This window comes from Phalangium opilio, unplaced genomic scaffold (genome assembly GCF_054372755.1).
Source record: "Phalangium opilio isolate 3A_F unplaced genomic scaffold, DU_Popi_V2 ptg000200l_1, whole genome shotgun sequence".
In the NCBI taxonomy this organism is placed as follows: Eukaryota; Metazoa; Arthropoda; class Arachnida; order Opiliones; family Phalangiidae; genus Phalangium; species Phalangium opilio.
Genome location: NW_028324213.1, coordinates 2,080,033 through 2,089,424, shown reverse-complemented (window position 1 = coordinate 2,089,424; position 9,392 = coordinate 2,080,033). Strand labels below are relative to the sequence as shown.

The following is a 9,392-nucleotide window of genomic DNA, read 5'->3' as shown; positions in this document are numbered from 1 at the left end:
AAGCTAGTAAGTTCAGACTGGTGTCCATGTGGGGTGGACAAATGAACAGAGTTGTTAGACAGGCAATGGAGTAATAGCCTGTAAGTGGAATACAATTTCCGGGACTGTAAATGCGGTCTGGAAATTGAATACACGTTTGCTCCGATTTGCAAACTGCGAACGCGGTCACGTGGGTGTAACAACGGACAGACAGACACACAGACAGACAGACAGACTAGTCGAAATTAGAACCTCTCCGTTACATACGTGTCACTCGGAGAGGTAAAAACGATCTCAGGTTTATGACAACTCGCCAGGGACCCTATTCTCTAAGGATCTAAATCATTTGGATGAGAATCCAAATCTAAACATTTGGATCGGTTCCATTTGGATAGGGCGCTTAAAACCGTATTCTCTAACCCAAATCCAAATCGACATTTGGATTTCCCGCCAAACCTTTATCCAAACCAAATGTACGTCACTTCCTCTTTCATTACGTAATTTTACTTACTGTTTATTGGTCAATTCTTTTGCAGCGTTTAATATAAAAGTGAAATGTTTTTAAGCCTTGGGTTTTTGCATGTTAGATTGTAATAATTTTGTAAAATTAAGAAACCTCTTAATTTGATAGTTTAAGCTCATTAGGCCTAATTAATATTAAGTGGGAAATTAATTTCAATGAAAAATAGGTGGATATCTTTTATTAATTGGGAAATAATACACACATTTTTACATTTGAATTTTAGAAGTTAATTTATTATTTATTTTGTCAGCATTAATTTCACTAAGGCAATAAATTAATTACCTACGAGGAATTAACTAGTACATATGTTTAATATTAGAATTTAATTGTTTCAAAACTAATAAGGTTTTGAACCGGTTTTTGTAATTTAGTTACTAAAATTTGTGATTGTCGATTGGTCAATATTGTAAATTAACCAATGGTGGAATCAATTTTTGTTAAACTCAATGAAACTGAAATATCAATCAATCATCTACTGAAAGAGGTATCAACCTACTTTTTTTTTCAAAATAAGGTGAATAAGGATTAGATGGCTTGCTGCTTCAAACAAGATTTTTAACCATGAATAGAATATTTTGTTAATTTTAGTCAAATTTAGATATTCGGTAATCGAGTTGATATGAATAAAGCCCTTTTTGCTCATGTCTATTTTAAACTTTAATCACAGATTTCGCTTACCATTTTACAAGCATAATAAACACTACTGAAGGACGCAAATCTATCTGTGATCGGTAACAGTGACCAATATAGCAATTTGCCCAATTAATCGGTTTGAACTTCATTTGCACATTTCTACTCGTTAATTTGAAATGTTTCGAGAAATTTGAATGGAATATAAGTAGATATCTCTTTCAGTAGATAATTTTTGATGTTGATATTTAAGATTCATGGAGTTAAAAAAAATTGCTATTGGTATTTCAATTAAGCTTTGGTTAATTTACGATATGGGCTTATGATGGTAGTCTGTTTATAAGATTAAATCGTTTCTTTAAGTGTCACTAGAGAGTATCTACCTCCAAAATCGAGAGTTAGTAACTTTATAACCATCTTATCACAGGATATCCGAGGGTCAATTTCTTATATCATTGACATGTGATAATCTGACGAATGCTTACTATAGCTCAGTCAACTTTTGGCAAGGCCTAATACCGTTTGGGTTGACTTTCGCCGTCAAATTCCTTTTAAAGCATAGACCATATAGTATCCACCCTTGATTTTCATTTCGCAACACACGTTGGATTCGTAAACCTCGACGCGCGCGGCGCACCACGATTAGAAGCATTAAAATGCAAAAACAACACACTGACCGCATACATTTTTAGTAAATAACATTTCTCACCACAGCTGTTTTCGGGTCTGAAGCGACCGGAAGACGGCGATAAAGAAAAATTCTCCGGGGGGGGGGGGGGTAGTTTCGAGGGAACAAAATTCAAATGCAAGGCGCGTCCCTTGAATTCGTAAACACCGACGTTTAACGCAATTATAATATTGAAATCTTATACAATTAAGTTAAATTTAAGAAAACAAAGCACTACTTTCAAAGTCTAAACTTTAAAAATACGACCAAAAGAGAAGGCGAAGCAACGGATAACGAGAGGCAAACATTTAAATGGGAAAAATTAACGGTAAGCCAAGGCTTAGCACAATTTCACCGCCTTAAAAAAAGGGCCAAGTTTAGAAATAGATTGTGGGACAATAAAAAGGTGGAAAATTATGATATTAGGCTTATATTAAATCTTGAAACCTACTTTATATTATATTTAAAATCCATCCATAAGCAAATCCTCAAAAAATATGAAAATGACCACGAAAAAGAACGGGATGAAAATGGGGAAAAGAGCTATCCAAATGACGATTTGGCCGGCCATTTGGCTTGCCAAATGTTTGGATAGGGTTTGAACCAAATGAAAAGGGATTTGGAGTTACAGAATACCGATTAGTGTCATTTGGGGATGAATCGACCCCAAATCCAAATCATTTGGATTAGGAACGATCCAAATGCAGTTAGAGAATAGGGTCCCAGGCCATCTTAGAGAGCTATATTAAAATTGTTTAACCAATGTTTAGTTAAGTTTTATTATAGTATTCGTATTTAATAGCATTAAAATCGTAAGGCTAAAGTAGAAAAGCTCGCCTACAAGAAGAACACGAGGTGTCTTCTCGAGGGGTTCCTCGCGCCCATAAGATTTCGTAGCTTCGAATTTATAATGACACATATCATGCAATTAGATTTTTAATGAGATCTGTAAGTTTCGAAAAATCAACTCCGAAAGGGTATACTAGTAAGATGTCATTCCACGATTTCTTCCCATATACTCAAATGCAGTCAAAGATAGGGAGCAGCCGCTTCTCATTTTAAAGTGAGGGTGAAGAGGAAAATCAAGTGATTTATTTAATTGGATTTTTCTATTAATTACAAGTCACTTCTGAATGGTTAATCATTTAGGAAGTAATTCCAAATGATTTTAGAAATCAAAATATATTCAGATTTTACAGATAAATTAAAAGCACCTTCTCCAAACAATCATTTTTCCAGCAAACAAAATAGTTGTGGCATGTTCTTATCTAGCGCTATAATAGCATGACACGAATGTTTTGTTCGCTGGGAAGTCAGGGTGTTGTATGATTGTTTGGAGGGGCGGCGTAAATATTTACGGATTGATTAACCATGCAATTAATAATAGAAGAATCTATAAAAAATTGGCTTGATTTCCTCTTCACCCTCCCTTCAAACAATTGCAAATTGTTTCGTGGAACTAGAAGCTGGCAGTCTATTATCTCTCTGACAGTCAATCTAAAGAATTAAAGAGGTAACGCGATCAATGGTCAAGGCATACATATATTTTTTATTATGCTTAGAAGGTCCCAGAAAAATATGAACATACAAATTTTTACCTAAAATGAGTTTAAAATTTCTCATACTTTAAGAATTGACCATTCTAAGAATCTGAACAAATTTCTAAACAAAAAAAGTTCAGTATTTACTTAGAGAAAGAACTCAAGTTGGGTGATTTACCGAATTCTTCCTCTTTCAAACGCTTCCATGTTATAAATTTATAAGATCCGATAAGTATGCGTCAGTATAAGTCAATGTTGTAATCTCATCGAGGGGATATTCACTAAAACTCTCTGTTTGTATTATTCCCGGGATACTACAATTATAGCATAAGTAAATTGTACGGGTAATAATTTATGACTCATTAGGGTAGGTTATAGAGGGGCTATTCACTCATTAGGGTAGGGCATCCAGGGGCTATTCACTCAAATTTTCTGTACGCCTGTTAAGTTCAGTACGATGTGGCTACTATTACGAGCTCAGTTCTTGGGTCGTCTTGTTTTGTCAAAGAAAGAAACCCCTTTTTGTGTAGGCATACTTGAAAGCCTAAAAATAGAAGGCAAACTATTACTTTTACCCAAATTCCGAGTTTTCTTGTACAATTTTTGGAAACATCTTCAAGTTTTTGTCTTCCAAATTTCGAAATTATGACATGATTAATGACATTCCTATTAACGATGAACAGATTTATTAGACTACGAGTACTGCCTTAAATCAGATGAGCAATAATGCTGTACGGGTTTTACTTAAAATACGCGAGGTACATAAATGACAAACATCAGTCGCTCACGATATATCAACAGAAGTGGCCACCCTTTTATCAGAGGCCATTGAAATTAAAACAAGTAGCTCCACAGACGCTGGTGAAGATGTAGAAAGTTTTAATAACGTCATAAGAAATCCAGAAGCATTACAGAAATATTGCTTAACAAATTTCAACATGATAGAACCAGTTGAATTTAACCTTGGCGGAAATGCATTGCAAAAAATGCATACCTATCAATACGTTCCTATTTTGGATCTCTGGAAGTTATTGCTGTGCAAAACTGACGTATGGAATGAAGTGATGAACCCTGGTCCTAGTGATGACGTAGAAGATGGATCTATCTTTAAAAATCATTGGCTTTTTTCAAAGATAAAGCATGCGTTACATTTACATCTATACAAAAATAAAATTGAAGTGTCAAATCCAATTGGCGCTAAAAAATTTATTCACAAACTCAGTTTGACTTATATGACACTTGGCAACATTAACGCGAAATATCGAAGCAAACTTTCGAGCATATATCTAGTAGTCGCAGTCTTGGATCGCTCTCTTCGACAATATGGTTATGAGAAAGTTTGCCAGCCTTTGATAGATGATCTGCTTATGCTGGAAACAGAAGGTATTACAGTTTCAAACCGTCCGCAAACTGTGACGTTCATAGGAACGGTATTAACCATAGCTGGAGATAATTTATCTAGTCATGGTCTAGCTGGTTTTATGAAGTCATTTTCAAAGGGCCGTGTGTGCAGATTTTGCATTGCTTCTAGTGAAGATATAGGAATTAAATTTAAAGAAAATCAGTATGTTTTGAGGACGGAAGAAGTTATTGATTTTAAAGTTCAAAACGTTGAGAAAAATCAGCTGTAAGCTACAATTTATGGAGTGAGGAACAAATGCTGTTTCAAACAACTTACTAATTTTCAAGTTTCCGAACTATTCCCCCAGATTCCATGCATGATTTAGACATTATAAATCAAAGAATTAAATCCTTAAATATGGACCCATTACAAAAACGAAGATACCAAGTATTGACAGCGTAATTAAAGGGAAATCGAATATTTGCGGTTCTGCCTCACAAAAGCAGTGCTTTTTGCAACTTTTTTCATTACTGTATGGTGACTTAGTGGTTGAGGGTAACAAAATATGGGAATGCCTTCTAATACTTCAAGAGATTTCGGAATTGATTTGCGCCCCTGTTATCGAAAGGGCTTGGCTTCCTCATCTGTATAAAATATTAGAAGACTTACTTTTGTTAACTGCAGTGCTCGAGTTAAAAATTTTCACTTCTAAATTGCATTATCTTATCCACTACCCAAGTTTGATTTCTGAATTCGGACCTCTTATAAGGTTATGGTGCATGAGATACGAAGCGAAGCACCAGTATTTTAAGGAAATTATCAAACGGTGCAGAAACTACAAAAAAGTCCCTAAAACTGCGGCCAAACGGCATCAGTTCCTTCAGTGTTAAGAACTAAGTGGGTCTACTGGCTCGACACTGGATTTAGTTGATAGCGGCAAGTCGGTAAGATTAAAAACATCACAGTTGGCCGAAGAGCTCCGCAGTGAAATATTATCATATATTCGTCATCACTTCCCATTAACGATTTGCAAAGACCTCTTCCAATCACGTATACTTCACTTAAACGGCGTTAAATACGAACGGAATACCGTGATAGTCTTAGACCTCCTTCACAATGAAGATATTCCTTTATTTTTTAAAATGACTAACATCATACAGTGTTCTAATATATGGCTTCTCTGTGGAAGGATCTATGTTTCGAACCAGTTTAATAAGCACTACAACTCCTGCGAAGTTAGCGACGCACGAGAATGGAAAGTTATATTGCCTGGTGATGAACTAAATAGTTACTAGGCACTAGAAAATTACGAAAAAGAAGGAAAGCTATACATTCCACTTCGACACACCCTGTGCAAATGGACTAAAACTTCAATTTGACAAACTTACACAGTAAGGGACATTAATGAGAAAAAGGCAACTTAACTTAATAGACTAATTTACACGAGGAATATTTTAAAGGAGCTTAATGGGGTTGATTACAGGTTTTCATGTGTATTGAAACCAATAACTTTGTTTTACTATAGTCGAGTGCCTGTCTTTTATGAGTGAAAGTGTCTCCAAAGAAGGCATCGGCGGGGTAAAAAAACAATTTGAAATACGTCTGAAGAACGTGACCAAGGAGAGGTGTGGTTAAAAGAAATTTAGAAAATCTCACCAAAACCTTGGCATCACGTGGTGCCTGTGTCGTATTTCAAATAATTTTTACCCTACCACCGTTACTTCTTTACAGTCCCTTTAAACTTCACTAGTTACTTCTGCAAATTGTAGGGTCCGTCCGGGATTTGAACCCGGGACCACCTGCACCCTAAGCGAGTATCATACCCCTAGACCAACGGACCATGTATTTTTCTGGAAAATGCTCATTATATGAACCTTCCCTGTAATAAGTTGCTTTCAAATATTCACTAGTTACTTCTGCAAATTGTCGGGTCCGTCCGGGATTTGGACCCGGGACCACTCGCACCCAAAGCGAGAATCATACCCCTAGACCAACGGACCATGTATGTTTCTGGAAAGTGCATGTTATGGACCTACGCTGTAATAAGTTGCTTTCAAATATTCACTAATTACTTCTGCAAAATGTCGGGTCCGTCCTGGTTTTGAACCCGGGACAACTCGAACCCTAAACGAGTACCATACACCTAGACCAACGGAACATGTACGACACTGAAACATGCCAAACTCATAGCCCTACAATTTAACTGGTTGCATTTAAAAAGTCAATAAACTATTTATGCAAAAACTAGGGTTCGTCCGGGATTTGAACCCGAAAACACTCGCACCCAAAGCGAGTATCGTACCCCTAGACCAACGGACCATGTATATTTCTGGAAAGCGCATGTTATGGACCTACCGTGTAATAAGTTGCTTTCAAATATTCACTAATTACTTCTGCAAAATGTCGGGTCCGTCCGGGATTTGAACCCGGGACCATTCGCACCCTAAGCGAGTATCATACCCCTAGACCAACGGACCATGTACGTTTCTGGAAAGCGCATCTTATGGACCTACCCTGTAATAAGTTGCTTTCAAATATTCACTAATCACTTCTGAAAAACGTCGGGTCCGTCCGGAATTTTGAACCCGGGACCACTCGCACCCTAAGCGAGTATCATACCCCTAGACCAACGGACCATGTATTTTTCTGAAGAATGCTCATAATATGGACCTTCCCTGTAATAAGTTGCTTTCAAATATTCACTAATTACTTCTGCAAAATGTCGGGTCTGTCCGGGGTTTGAACCCGGGACCACTCGCACCCTAAACGAGTATCATACACCTAGATCAACGGAATACGTACGACACTGAAACATGCTAAACTCATAGCCCTACAATTTAACTAGTTGCATTTAAATAGTCAATAAATTATTTCTGCAAAAAGTAGCGTCCGTCCGGGATTTGAACCCGGGAATACTCGCACCCAAAGCGAGTATCATACCCCTAGACAGACGGACCAAGAATGTTTCTGGAAAATGCTCATCTTATGGACCTACCCTGTAATAAGTTGCTTTCAAATATTCCCTAAATTACTTCTGCAAAATGTCGGATCCGTCCGATTTTTAACACGAGACCACTCGCACCCTAAACGAGTATAATACCGCTAGACCAACGGACCATGTATAGTTTCTGGAAAATGCTCATCTTATGGACCTACTCTGTAAAAAGTTGCTTTCAAATATTCACTAAATTACTTCTGCAAAATGTCGGGTCCGTCCGGGAACTGAACCCGGGACCACTCGCACCCTAAGCGAGTATCATACCCCTAGACCAACGTACCATGTATGTTTCTGGAAAGCGTATGTTATGGACCTAACCTGTAATAAGTTCCTTTCAAATATTCAGTAATTATTTCTGCAAAATGTCGGGTCTGTCCGTGATTTGAACCCGGGACCACTCGCACACTAAATGAGTACCATACACCTAGACCAACGGAACATGTACGACACTGAAACATGCTAAACTCATAGCCCTACAATTTAACTAGTTGCATTTAAATAGTCAATAAATTATTTCTGCAAAAAGTAGCGTCCGTCCGGGATTTGAACCTGGGAACACTCGCACCCAAAGCGAGTATCATACCCCTAGACAGACGGACCAAGAATGTTTCTGGAAAACGCTCATCTTATGGACCTACCCTGTAATAAGTTGCTTTCAAATATTCACAAATTACTTCTGCAAAATGTCGGGTCCGTCGCACCCAAAGCGAGTATCATACCCCTAGACCAACGGTCCATGTATAGTTTCTGGAAAATGCTCATCTTAGGGACCTACCCTGTAATAAGTTGCTTTCAAATATTCACAAATTACTTCTGCAAAAAGTAGCGTCCGTCCGGGATTTGAACCTGGGAACACTCGCACCCAAAGCGAGTATCATACCCCTAGACAGACGGACCAAGAATGTTTCTGGAAAACGCTCATCTTATGGACCTACCCTGTAATAAGTTGCTTTCAAATATTCACAAATTACTTCTGCAAAATGTCGGGTCCGTCGCACCCAAAGCGAGTATCATACCCCTAGACCAACGGTCCATGTATAGTTTCTGGAAAATGCTCATCTTAGGGACCTACCCTGTAATAAGTTGCTTTCAAATATTCACAAATTACTTCTGCAAAATGTCGGGTCCGTAAGGGATTTGAACCCGGGACCACTCGCACCCTAAGCGAGTATCATACCCCTAGACCAACGGACCATGTATAGTTTCTGGAAAATGCTCATCTTAGGGATCTACCCTGTAATAAGTTGCTTTCAAATATTCATAAATTACTTCTGCAAAATGTCGGGTCCGTCGCACCCAAAGCGAGTATCATACCCCTAGACCAACGGTCCATGTATGTTTCTGGAAAGCGCATGTTATGGACCTACCCTGTAATAAGTTGCTTTCAAATATTCACTAATTACTTCTGCAAAATGTCGGGTCCGTAAGGGATTTGAACCCGGGACCACTCGCACCCAAAGCGAGTATCATACCCCTAGACCAACGGACCATGTATTTTACTGGAAAATGCTCATCTTATGGACCTACCCTGTAATAAGTTTCTTTCAAATATTCCCTAAATTACTTCTGCAAAATGTCTAATCCGTCCGATTTTTAACACGAGACCACTCGCACCCTAAACGAGTATCATACCCCTAGACCAACGGACCATTTATAGTTTCTGGAAAATGCTCATTTTACTGACCTACCCTGTAATAAGTTGCTTTCAAATA

The 9,392-nt window shown here is 37.8% G+C and overlaps 2 non-coding genes across 2 annotated transcripts; both read right to left on the bottom strand.

Annotated features, from left to right (window-relative positions):
• Positions 1-6,450: 6,450 nt before the first annotated feature.
• TRNAP-AGG (transfer RNA proline (anticodon AGG)) lies at positions 6,451-6,522 on the bottom strand. The gene has a single exon. It is a non-coding gene; the product is annotated as a tRNA-Pro (tRNA).
• Positions 6,523-7,087: 565 nt separating this feature from the next.
• Positions 7,088-7,159, bottom strand: TRNAP-AGG (transfer RNA proline (anticodon AGG)). Its single transcript has one exon. It is a non-coding gene; the product is annotated as a tRNA-Pro (tRNA).
• Between the last annotated feature and the right edge of the window lie 2,233 nt (positions 7,160-9,392).